The 12,960-nt window shown below is 45.6% G+C and overlaps 1 long non-coding RNA gene across 1 annotated transcript; it reads left to right on the top strand.

The window, feature by feature from the left end:
• The first annotated feature begins 1,869 nt into the window (after window positions 1–1,869).
• LOC109285288 (uncharacterized) lies at window positions 1,870–6,855 on the top strand. The gene is made up of 2 exons (XR_002092995.2): window positions 1,870–2,687; window positions 6,148–6,855. It is a non-coding gene; the product is annotated as an uncharacterized LOC109285288 (long non-coding RNA).
• The last annotated feature ends 6,105 nt before the right edge of the window (window positions 6,856–12,960 follow it).

Here is a 12,960-nt window from a genome sequence, read left to right as displayed (position 1 = left end):
GGTATAACATGACACCAACACAAAACAATGACTTTTGAGTTCACTCTGTTCTGGAATAGCTACCCTGAAAAGCTCAAAGCAGTGAAAAACAAAACAGATCCCAGGTAAACAGAGTTAATTCTTTTTCAACAGCAGCTTCTTACCGTGATGGCACAGCACATCTTCTCCTGTGGCTAGAAGATATTGTCTGTAACAAACCTATCTGCAACACATCCAAATTTAGCGGAGTTCTGAATTAATGCAAGCAACATACTTTTTTAAATCACTAGATTGCAAGAAGCACATGCAGGTAGCATCAATGACAGTAATATCTGGTATCCAGATATCTGACCTCCACCCCAACTCCTGTTCTCATTTCTCATCCTAACTCCTCATCCATAGGTGTCAGGGTGTAGAGTGAAGGGATTTCCCAGCCCCCAAGGTTGTGGGGTCTGTTCAAATCTCACACAACATCCAGCAGTTCTACCTCCTACACCATCTACTGTGTGATAGCTCATAGAAGAGGCTGGGGAGGAGCAGTGCAGGGAGCTCGTGTCTGTATAATGACCTGCAAAGAGGCCTGGCCTTAACCAGCTACAGGCACTAAGTACTGGCTAGGACAACATCCTGTGTAGGGGCTTGACTGTTCCTTATGCATCACCCTTCCCTATGACGCATGACATTGACTGTAACAAAGCCCACAGCCTTATGCATGCAAATAAAGCCCTCAATGCTCATTTGTGTTCATTATTGTTGTGCACAAATGCTCACCATGTTCTTGGTCCCGGTCCTGACGTGCCACCCATCCTTTCTGACCTTCCTCCCACTCTTCCATTCCCTCAGTACCTCACAGATTTTGGTACCTTTACTAATGCCAGGCTTCCTATGTGCTGAGGCATGGCACTGGAACAATTAAACTATCAAAGCTTGTACCTGAAAAGGGACATGTGGTGGTCTGAGTAGTACGTTTTTTTCCTACAGTTGCAGAAATGAACGCCCTCTACTTTACTTCTATGGTAGAAGGCCGCAGTTTGTAACGTCTCATTTTGGCATGTCATCCCCGCTCATTTTTGAGACCAACTGTCCAGAGGTAAATGTTTATTGAGGCAGCTACAGATCACATTGTGGTCAGTCACCATCTCTAAAGAAACAAAAAGAGCTTTTAACATTCAACGGGAAGCAATTTTCTTGTCAACAGTACCACTGTGAGGGATAGTTTTATACCCCTTTGCCAACCTCTCTCACAGTGAGGGCTCTGTGCCTTGCCTTGAGGCTGGGCAACCTGTCAAGGGCATAAACATCTTGAGGGTCTCTGAACAGGAAAGAGACTTGCCATTTCAGGCCAGGAGGGTGTGGATGGTCACCCAAGAAGGCACAATAGCTTTGCAGAAGCTGGCTGACTACACAGCATAACTGCATGAACAGAGAAGACTGACCAGTAACTGTGAGGTGGTTGAGCAAGACTTGCCCTATCAACCAGTCGAAACTACTCAATGGAACTCCAGGTGCAGGAAGAACAAGCATCACCTCCCTCGAGTGGGGGAAGATCACAGAAGAGCTGCTTAAATGGTTACCATCTGAATGGTGCCTGAGAACTGGCTCTCTCACCCCCATCCTCACCATGGCTGCTCAGCCATAAGGCAAAAACAATTGTTCGGACCTTGTCATTGCAGGCGACCTCTCTGCAAGAACTGTGAGCAGTCAAAATAAAACCACCTTAGCTCTTTCACTCCTTGCCCTCCTCAGGGCAGCTTCTACAGAAAGGGACTATCAAGAAGACCGGACTTTTGCTGACTTTTTGCATTCACCCATGTAGTCCAGAGAAAGAAGCCATTTAATTTGAAAGCTATGTAGCAATCTTGAGTTAAACATTTTCCTATCCTGTAATCCATAAACATGTACTTTTGTGGATCTTGACAATGTTGTAGAAAATACCATTTGTGAAGTTATATAATGTAACAGGAGGATTAATGAATGCCCTGTTACTTCCAGAAACAAATCTCATAGAGGAGATGGGATGCTGTCCACAGAAGATGACATCACCTGGCGTCGCCCGGTGTTGGGAGAACTCCACCTGCAAGGACTGAATTAGAATTCACTTACCAGAAATGAAGAGGGCATCATAAAGGGAAACATTCTCAGTAAACAACCCCTGGAAGGGGATTGCAGAGCAGCAACCGAGAAAGTTGATTGAAGTAGCTTGTGCAGAGGCACGGGGATTTTCAGAGCGGTGCCCAAGAGTGGAGCAGATTCACACTACCCTCAGGTACACACCATAGTCAGACTTTAAGGGAGTAAAACCCTTGTTCATTTGCCAGTGGAGCATTTGAGGACTGAGAATTCTCTTGATTTTTGTTGTATCATTTTCTTTATTAATCATGAAGAGAGAGATGATGTATCAGCTGTGAAAATACTGGGATGCCACTTAACAGACATAGAGACTGTTAATGGACTTGACTGACTCATGGTTTAAGGCCGTTTGCACATGCTGTTTATGTTTGGTTTTTGGTTGCAAAATAAGGGGGGGAGGGGGTGGCAGGGCACTGTTTGTGCCTGCCACTTTAAGACCTGGAGCCAAGCAGCCAGCAGGTGCTTAATTGCAGCAGACATTTTAGAGCTCTGGCCGCCCATACAAATAGGGCATTTTGCTGCTGGCTGGGGGTGCAGCAACGTCACCTGGCTGCGAGGCTTCATGGAACACTTTGGAGGTAAGAGCAGGAGCTGTAGGGGATGGTCAGGAGGCTCCTGATCCTGGGCATGACCTAAAACTTCACCCTGCTGGGAGTGGGTGGCCTGGTGGGGCTCTGTGTCATGGGAGCCCCCAGGAAGTGCCAGGCCAATTAGAACCCAGTGTAAGGTGGGTCAGGACGCCTTAATCCCTAGCCCCCACAACCGGGTGGGTCACCTGCTAAAAGGACCAGAAGGCAGACCCCAGAGATAGAGTGGGGTAGAGACTCAGACTGATTGAGAGAGTACTCTCAACAGGTCAATGCTGGGGCCAGGACCAGGACAGTCAAAAGGGCGAGGGGCCCACTGCAAGGGACACCGAGAGCTAGGAGGGCCTGGGGTTTCTGATTGGCCTTGGAGGTGAGGCCAGGGCCTGTGTGGCCAAAGGTCCTAGGGGGACCACACCCAAGAGGGGAAAATAGTTTCAGGGAGCTAATTAGCTTGAATGAAGGTGGGGTAGGCTGCCTGAATGGAGGGATCTTGGAGGGGTCCTAATTAGAGAAGTCTGGGTCCCAGTGTGGGGCCGGTGCCATCTGCAAGGCATGGGCTGTGGTGTAGGGGAGGTACAGAGCCACAGATAGTGCCCCCTGGCATAAAGGCAAGGAAATGGGCAGCCTCCTGCTTAATTAACAACAATTATTCAATTAACATCAAGGGATGGTGGGAGAGAAGGCAGGTGGTTGGCCCAGAAACAGATGGGCAGGGCCATTGGTAGACAGGCTCTGAGAAGGCCCCCGGTTACAGGCGGAAAACAATCATCCAGCTAATATAGACTGAGTTTAATTTTTGAAGATCATTCTTTGTCTGCTTATTAATTCATTTCTCCCATCAAAAGTGTGGCAGACGAGTAAGCAGCAAAGTATTATTATTTTTTTTTTTTTAGCTGGTCCCCTGCAACTCATAACAATGGCTGGGAAAGTCATGTGACTCCATTCTGATTCTAACTGACTAACAACTATCTATCTCCCAGTTGCCAACTTCCTCTAAATTAGGGAGTTACTTAAATTATAACTTTTATCACTACAGTCACCTAAGTGTGATCCTATTGAGTTTGAGTCCCTGAAAATCCATTATTATATCTATTTTTGTGATACGCAGTCATTTTAGCCTTAGAACTAAATTACAAATCACAGCAAGGAGAAAGATGCCTCACCCACTTTTTGCATTAATGGTTTTTCAGGGACTCAGGCAGGGTGGAATAGGCTCCCAATTAGGCACCCAACAGCTGGAATAAGATCTGGCCCTGGGAAGAGAGTTGAAATAGAGAATATGGTAATCTGATCTCCCTGTGAAGAAAGAATATGAATGGGTTTATGTCCATTCATACTTTTTGTTATTCCAACTTGGTCCATCAACTACAGAAATTACAAAGGTAGGTTGTCTAAAGGGAAGTGACAGAACAAAATTAGGTATTGTAAATAAGAGATGTGGGGCTGAAAAATAAGTAATTTATGAATGCAGTAGCTGACCCAGTTTTGGGGGTGGTTACTGTATGCCTAGAATATTTACTGTATGCTTATGTTGGAACAGTTCTCTAGCAGGACTATTAGGAAGCAAGCAAGTAGACAACACATTAGCTTTGCATATACAAATTTCATGTGAAGACTGAGATGGCAGAGGTCATTAGAAAATGCCCAAATAAATAGGAAGATTCTGTTTCCAGGCTCCATTCAAAGTTCAGGGACTTGTTTTGCCAGGCTGGGAGCCAGAAGATGACCAGGAGACAAAAAGGTTAAAAACATATTTTCAGAAAAGAGGAGGGAGGCATTTATCAGGGAGCTGCTTGCAAAGAGACACAGAGACTTACTCCACTGGAGAGTCTGAAGAAACAAGATCTGTCTAGCTCAGTATTAGGCAGAGTAGTATGGTAAGATATTGCAACAGGGAACCTTAGCCCTGTTACCAGAAAGCAGGTTGGTCCCTTTAAGACCAGAACTTTCTGGGCACAGATTGCTGGCAGGGTTGGGGTTAAAAGCTGAGCCAGGCCAGCTAGTCAGGTGACCAGAAGGGGGCAGGCCAGAACTATAAAAGCCCTGGGCTTGGTGGCAGTGGCCAAAGGGTTCAGAGGTTGCATGTGAGAGCTCCACAGAGAGGCTTGGCTGCTGGTCTGACTGCTGTGAGAAGGGAACTGCTGCTGATCTTCAGAGAAGTGGCAGCAGTGCCACAGGGAGAAGTGTCACAGGAAGCAGGGAAGCAGAAGCACCAAGCCATGAAGAAAATGTAAACTGGCATGCTGCCTTTTTTAATTTCTTTTTTTTTTTTTTTTGGTTGTTAGAACCCACTGACTGACTGTATATATGTATTTTTGTTGATTGATGCACTGTTGGTTTGTGGCTGAAGCTGTAGAGGAGGAGGAGACCTCATTAGTGCCTTGGGTGCAGTCATAAAAGGCCAAGGGGGCCTGGTACACCAGGCTATGCAGTTTCATATTTTTGGGTTGGAGGGGTCAGTGCCACTGCCTAGCCTTGAACTTACAGCCCTTTGGCTGTAGGACCAGTGGGCACACCACTAGGCCAGAAAGCCTGGGCTCTATATTGGAGGCAAAAGGAGGGCCACGAGCCCCAAGATTAAGGAGCTAGAGCCTCTGAGTCAAACCCTATCTGGTGGGTTCAGGCTCGTAGGCCTAGCTAGAGGAAAGACAGGGGGCAAGGCCTGTGGTGGCTGAGAACCTCAACATAGAAATACAATAGGCAGCCTCCTGCTTGTAAGAACATCTGTATAATATTTCCATCAAGTCGTGGCAGACAAGTAAAAGTGGGATACAAGAAGCATTAAAGGACTTCAAGGGCGCCCCTCAGGCCGCAGGTAGCAAAACAAAAACAAAAAAAAATGCTGCTGGGGAGGGCAACCTGTTAAAGATATACATGTATATAGATCTTTTACTGTTTTATGAATTCACTTTACTCCTATTAACATTAAACAGCATTTCATTGTGAGAAGCTGTCTGTTCACACACATTAGCCACTGATCACAGGTCCCAAAGTGCCAAATACAGCAGGTTGATACACAAAGGGCTGCATGCCATGGTCCAATCCAGGAGTAGTAATACAGATTCACAGATGAAAAACCAGAAGTGACTGCAGTGATGATTTAGTTTGATCTCCTATCTAACAGGAGGCCATAAATTAGGCCTGACATGTGATGGGTGCATTGAGACTGGAAAGGAGGGAGGAAGGAGCTCAAAGAAGTGCAGCTGGCTTTGTAACAATGATATTGAATATCCAGAGACCTTAGAACTCAGTCCCATCTTGAATAAGGCCAAAAAGCCCAGAGCCCTTCCATTATGGCCAAATTAGACTGCACGTTCATGGCTGAATTCAAAGATGGTAGTTCTCTATTTTGATACACTGAAAAGCTCAAAGAGATTGAGTCTTTCACCTTCTGACATGAATTATCCTCCAGTGTGACCTCAATATGTGCCATATCCACCTTGTTTCCTAGGTAGAGATGATGTATTCACAGACTGCATGTTGACAAAACACACTAAACATCTTTTGAATGCCTGCTCCTTTAGTCTAAGTATTAGTTCCTTTAACAACTAACATATTCAAAACCAGTGGAACAAGATGCCAGGCTCTCTTGACTGTGGTTTCCACATGCATACTCCATAAACTGCCTGACTCTACTAGCAACACCATTACACTGAGCGGCATGTCCCCCAGAAGCCAAGAACCTGGTTCTAGAAAGAGGCAAGATGGAACAATGCAGAGTAACAAGAACTATGCAGGTGCCAGCACAGAGCATGAACTCAGCAGAACATTAAGATGGATTTTGCTCCCTTGCTCCCAGCAGAGGATTCCCTGCTATTTCTCAATCTATACACATCTATTTAATGCCAGTTTAACAGCACTGGGTAGAATTAAGAGTGACATCTGGTGCTGCATGAGACATTTGTTCTCTCTCATTCACTGCTTTCCTATCTGAGCTAAAAATAATATTCAAAGTACATACTATAATAATAAATGGTAGCAAGATGCCTGCCTGGAAAGAAGAGTGCTACATTTCTGGCAGGCTTTACTGGGTAAAAGCCTAGCCAGCTTGAACAACTTTTATAAAAAATAAAAATTAACTCCCTAGAAAGGAAAAAATGAGCTTCCTTTTTCTTTCTAGTTTGGCCCCCAAATATTAAATTTATCGGGGGGGGGGGGGGGGGGAAGAAAACAGAGAAACAACATTATTGCACCAGGTTTTTTTTCGTTGTACTTTAATAGATTTTTGAACCAACAGTCCTGGGGAATTATGTCAGAACACCACAGACAGCAGACCGTGGCAGACAAAGCTTCTACAATTGTCTACCATTGCATTTCCTATTTCACTTAGAGATCATCTGTAAGATTAATACTGTCTCCAAAGCCAGTGTCAGACTTTGTCCTGTCTATTCAGACTTCTAATACAGGCTTCAACTGCAGTGAATTTTATGAACCTGTCAGGGATCAACTGGGAACTGGAGTGAGAACTTAGGTATCAGACGGCTATCACCTGATAACAGCTCTTGGTCACTACTGATCTGGGCTTCTTTTGAACCTGCTAAACTAATGTAGGCAACTCAATATGCAACATGTTCTGTATCCTGTGGCATGCTAGACCTAGATCCTTTGTCAATTCTGTAAGTGTGATAGGTATGCTATTAGTTCTATTCCCAGTTCAGGTTATTAATTCATTTGGAAGTTTCCATTGAATTGAGGATGAAATAATATAAATAAAGTGATCCCTGTGCCATTTATTTTTATACTATATTAAAATGGTCAATTTCACATTGCTTTCTATTTTGAAAACTCAGATGTGGAGACAGTCTCAGCCATCCATCTCAGCATTAAAGGCCCCTTGAAGAGACTTCACTTCTCAGATTGTTTCAAGCTCCCTGCAGTCACAGACAGATTGGTTTACATACTGTTACTCTTCTGACTTCATTACCACTACCACAAAGAGTAAAAACTCTATGAGAATCCAAAGCTCAATTCATTGGCCAGAAATGAAGTCTGAGATTAATTCTGTGACTGCCAAAATGCCAGCTCCTTGCAGATCTACATATGTTGCATTACCAATCTCTTCAATCACAACCTCTTTGATATTTAAAAAAAAGTCTCTTTGTGAAAACGTTGCTTCAGTTTAGAACATGGAGAATGAGACTGTAAAATAACTGAAATGGAAAGGACAGAGAAGGTTATGCAGAGCCAAAAATTACCAGCAACTATCCACAGTAGCATAACTGGTGGGGAGAAAAGGAGGGTGAGCAGGGAACCTGCCCCAGGTGCCTTTTAGAGGGGGCCTAGATTATCAATGGTATTTGACATTTGAATTGTTCTTGTTAATTGCCTAAAGGCCAATAAAGTGGAAGCCCCTATACCCCTATGGAATGACACTCCTTGCCTAAACTAATGCTTCATACACATAATCAAATGTTCTGGTAGAGTTCTCCAGGGTTTGTTCTCCTGGTAGAAACAAGTTACCTGGAAACACATGAACAGATATTTGAACACTGCGCCTCTGGCAAGCAGAGAGGTTGCAGTGCTGATGCTGCATAGCCAGAGGGCCCCTGTGCAGCAGTGTAGGGATGGGGCCAGGCACTGGGACAAAGCAGAAGCAGAGATTTCAAGTTCATGAATTTTATTTGCCTCTCCACCTTCCAAGTCAGTGCCTGGGGTGGTTGCCCTATTACCACCACCACCCTCCCACCCCAGTTATGCCACTATCATTGTGTACACCTCTCAGCATGCTCTGCAGGCTCCTTCAGTCTGCCTGGCAACACACTGGCTGGCCCAGACTGCTCAAACTCAGCCTGCGTGGGGATTGGGGGGGAGGTGGGGCGTGCTCTGCTCCAAGCTCAGCTGAAATAGTAGAGTCCTGCCTGAGTGCTACATTGTCTCTGGGAGAGGGAGGAAGTAAAGCACCCTGGGATGTTGGAGGACTATAGTGTGGCTTCTCTCAGAAGGGTAAGTTGAACAGAGACATTCGGTCTCCCAGGAGGACCTCTCCAGAAGTGATTTAACCCTGGTTGTTTCCGGGTTGTTTTCTTCTCCTCGAGTGGACATTTTTGCTCTGAGAGAGAAATCTTAAACATGTGCATACTCGTGGTTTTTCCTGGGACAGCAGCGTCTCTCCCAGGAGAAACTGAATGTCTGTACATGACCTAAGACAATGCGCATGGCTGAACAAGATAAACAAGTGGGTCAGAATGGCAGTTGAGTTGGAAGTGAGTTTTGAACAGCTCACATTCAGAAAATGTGCCTTCAAAATGAATCTTATATTAGCAAGGCCAAGCCTGGTGCCAACAGCCATTGCAGTAATTTAGTAATAACTAATAAAATCATGGGCTTCTATGAATAGCAGGTGAGGTGTGTAGAAACTCTACCTTTTTGCTAAAAACACAGATCATTGGAATGATGCCATTAAATGTAACTCCTATTATTCACCTATCTATTCTACCCAAACACAGCTTTATATGAACCATCATGGATCCATTCTTCTCAGAGTATATATCTTATCCAAAAAAAATATCAGTTAAAAAGTATCAGGGAGCCCACCTCTTAGATATATCTTTTCAAGCACTCAAGACTCAGACGGGGTTAAATGTTTGGAACTCAAAAGAAGAGATGGATCTAAGTTCTAAGTAAGATGGCCTAAGGAGCATACCCAGGGCTAAACAAAAGAACTGGAACCAACACCACAGAGCACTTTCTATTGGTAATCATTTTAATGTGTAATAATAAGCAAATATACACACTGAACTGTTCTGGGGAGAACACTCTAAACTACTGAATAAAATATCAGAAAACTAACAACAATGTAAAGTGGCCAACTTACAGTTCCAGCAATTAGCTTTCGCCAAAATGTTCCATTTCAAAAATATTTTTCCTGTCAATATAAGATTAATTTGTCACTCCCACTAACAATACTTCCCTGTCTGTTTTTTCTCTTTGAAAACCTGTTACTGCAAGATACCGTTTTTTATTTTTAATATGCTTCCTAAGAGCAAGAATTTTCTGGTTACAAGCTTACTAGCAAATATATATAAACTTACACTGATACTGCAACACACCTAAAAATGACCCATAAGCTTTAGAACACAGAAGCTGCTAAAGCAGGCATGCATTTAATAAGATGGTTTTAATGTTGTTCACTGTTCACGTCAACCCTCATCAAGACGGAATCCAAGGATGAGGAAGTAGAAGGATTGTGGGTTAGGCTACATGGGGGGCAAGGAGAAAGGGATTTGGTGGTAGGGGTCTGCTACAGACCCCCACACCAAGGGGAAGAAATAGATGCGGGGCTCCTGAGGCAACTCTCGGAGACCATAAAAGCTAAAGAGGCGGTAGTCATGGGGGACCTAAACTACCCAGACATCTGCTGGGAGACACAGACGGCAAAGTCCCACCGCTCACGCAGGTTTCTAACCTGTGTACAGGACCTCCACCTGACACAGGAGGTACACGGTCCCACTAGGGGGAATGCCATAGTGGATCTGGTATTGGCAACGGGGGATGACATGGTAGGGGACCTACAGATCGGTAGCCATCTGGGGGACAGTGATCACCTAATAATAGAATTCAACATAAGACGTCGAGTGGGTAAGGTAACTAGTAGGGTGAAAGTGCTAGACTTTAGGAAAGCTGATTTAAATGAACTCAGGCGATTAGTCAAGGACGCACTGCGGAGTAGGAGTTTTGAAGTGATGGGAGCCCAAGAAGGGTGGCTGTGCCTTAAGGAAACGATCCTTCAGGCACAAAGCGAGACGATCCCGTAAGAGGGAAAGGGGCCAGGAGGCTTCCCTGACTGACCGCAGAAATCCAGGGCAGCGTAAGGGCCAAAAGGGGAGCACATAAAAAGTGGAAACAGGGAGAGATCACCGAAGACGAATATACCTCCTCTGCTCACGCTTGTAGGGAGGCAGTTAGACGGGCCAAAGCTACCATGGAGCTGAGGATGGCATCCCAAGTAGAAGGGAAGGGAAGAACTGGATGCCTTTAAGTCGGCAAGCCCGGATAAGCTCCATCCGAGGGTGCTGAAGGCACTGGCCGACATCATTGCAGAGCCACTGGCGGGAATATTTGAATGCTCGTGGCGCACGGGCCAAGTCCCGGAGGACTGGAAAAGGGCCAACTTGGTCCCCATTTTCAAGAAGGGGAGGAAGGAGGACCCAGGCAACTATAGGCCAGTCAGTCACACCTCCATCCTTTGCAAAGTCTTTGAAAAAATTATCAAGGCTCACATTTGTGAGAGCCCGGCAGGACAAATTATGCTGAGGGGAAACCAGCATGGGTTCGTGGCAGGCAGATCGTGCCTGACTAATCTAGTCTCTTTTTATGACCAGGTTACGAAACACCTGGACACAGGAGGAGGGGTGGATGTTGTATACTTAGACTTCAGGAAGGCCTTTGATACGGTATCCCACCCCATACTAGTGAACAAGTTAAGAGGCTGTGACTTGGATGACTACACAGTCCGGTGGGTGGCGAATTGGCTGGAGGGTCGCACCCAGAGAGTCGTGGTGGATGGGTCGGCTTCGACCTGGAAGGGGGTGGGCAGTGGGATCCCGCAGGGCTCGGTCCTTGGACCAATACTCTTTAATGTCTTCATCAGCAACTTGGACGAGGGAGTGAAGTGTACTCTGTCCAAGTTTGCAGATGACACAAAGCTATGGGGAGAAGTGGACACGCCGGAGGGCAGGGAACAGCTGCAGGCAGAACTGGACAGGTTAGACAAGTGGGCAGAAAACAACAGAATGCAGTTCAACAAGGAGAAATGTAAAGTGCTGCACCTAGGGAGGAAAAAATGTCCAGCACACCTACTGCCTAGGAAATGACCTGCTTGGTGGCACAGAAGTGGAAAGGGATCTTGGAGTCCTAGTGGACTCCAAGATGAACATGAGTCGGCAGTGTGACGAAGCCATCAAAAAAGCCAATGGCACTTTATCGTGCATCAGCAGATGCATGACGAATAGGTCCAAGGAGGTGATACTTCCCCTCTATCAGGCACTGGTCAGACCGCAGTTGGAGTACTGCATGCAATTTTGGGCGCCACAATTCAAAAGGGATACGGATAACCTGGAGAGGATCCAGAGAAGGGCCACTCGTATGGTTAAGGGCCTGCAGACCAAGCCCTACGAGGAGAGACTAGAGAAACTGGACCTTTCAGCCTCCGCAAGAGAAGGTTGAGAGGCGACCTTGTGGCTGCCTATAAGTTCATCACGGGGGCACAGAAGGGAATTGGTGAGTATTTATTCACCAAGGCGCCCCCGGGGGTTACAAGAAATAATGGCCAGAAGCTAGCAGAGAGCAGATTTAGATTGGACATTAGGAAGAACTTCTTCACAGTTCAAGTGGCCAAGGTCTGGAATGGGCTCCCAAGGGAGGTGGTGCTCTCCCCTACCCTGGGGGTCTTCAAGAGGAGGTTAGATGAGCATCTAGCTGGGGTCATCTAGACCCAGCACTCTTTCCTGCCTATGCAGGGGGTCGGACTCGATGATCTATTGAGGACCCTTCCGACCCTAACATTCTATCTATCTATCTAGCTATCTATCTATCTATCTGCCCATTAAAAGAGGAGACTTAATGCTAAATGAGCTTGTAAAATGGCATCATTTTGTTCAACAGACCTCTCCATATCTGCCTAAATTACACGATCAGTTGTTTTACTTTTATCAGCACGACTGAAACTGCCCAGCTCTGGAAGAGGAGGCTACAGTTTACTCTGATTCACTAAGTTCTAACTGATGTAACTTTGTCATTGCAGATGATGTATGAGCTGGAAAGAGACAAGTGTCTCCTAGCCAGGTTTGTCTTGCAGGCCTGATGCACAATAAAACCAACTTTATTGTTAAATGTTTACATTTATTACAGGGTGCTTCAGGACCAACCAGGATGGGCCTCCACTGCAGTAGGGACTGTACAGAGTTGTGAACTTCCCCCACCTTGAGGGGTTTACAGTTTAACTAGATAAGGCAGACATCGGGTGCAGGGAGGAGCATAGCACATGAGAGTAAAAATCCCAGGAGCAACAGGTGTCATGACAGCTATATAAACTGGAGAGCAAGCAATATGGAATGAGGTTATTGGAGATAAGGTAGTGAAGGAAACACGGCAGGCAAGGAAAGAAGGACAATAAGAAGGACAGGTATGGAAGTTTCAATGGAGACGGGAAGCTGGAGCAATCGGTCAACCTCCAGTTAAAATAGATGAAAATTTCTGACGAGTGTCAGTGGGTCTTGCTTAAGCTTCCTCTGGAACTGCATCTCCCAGATGGACTTACTAGTTG

Source organism: Alligator mississippiensis, chromosome 3 (assembly GCF_030867095.1).
Source record: "Alligator mississippiensis isolate rAllMis1 chromosome 3, rAllMis1, whole genome shotgun sequence".
Taxonomy (NCBI): Eukaryota; Metazoa; Chordata; order Crocodylia; family Alligatoridae; genus Alligator; species Alligator mississippiensis.
The sequence above is the reverse complement of the archived record's forward strand: the minus strand, read 5'-3'. Positions and strand labels throughout refer to the sequence as shown.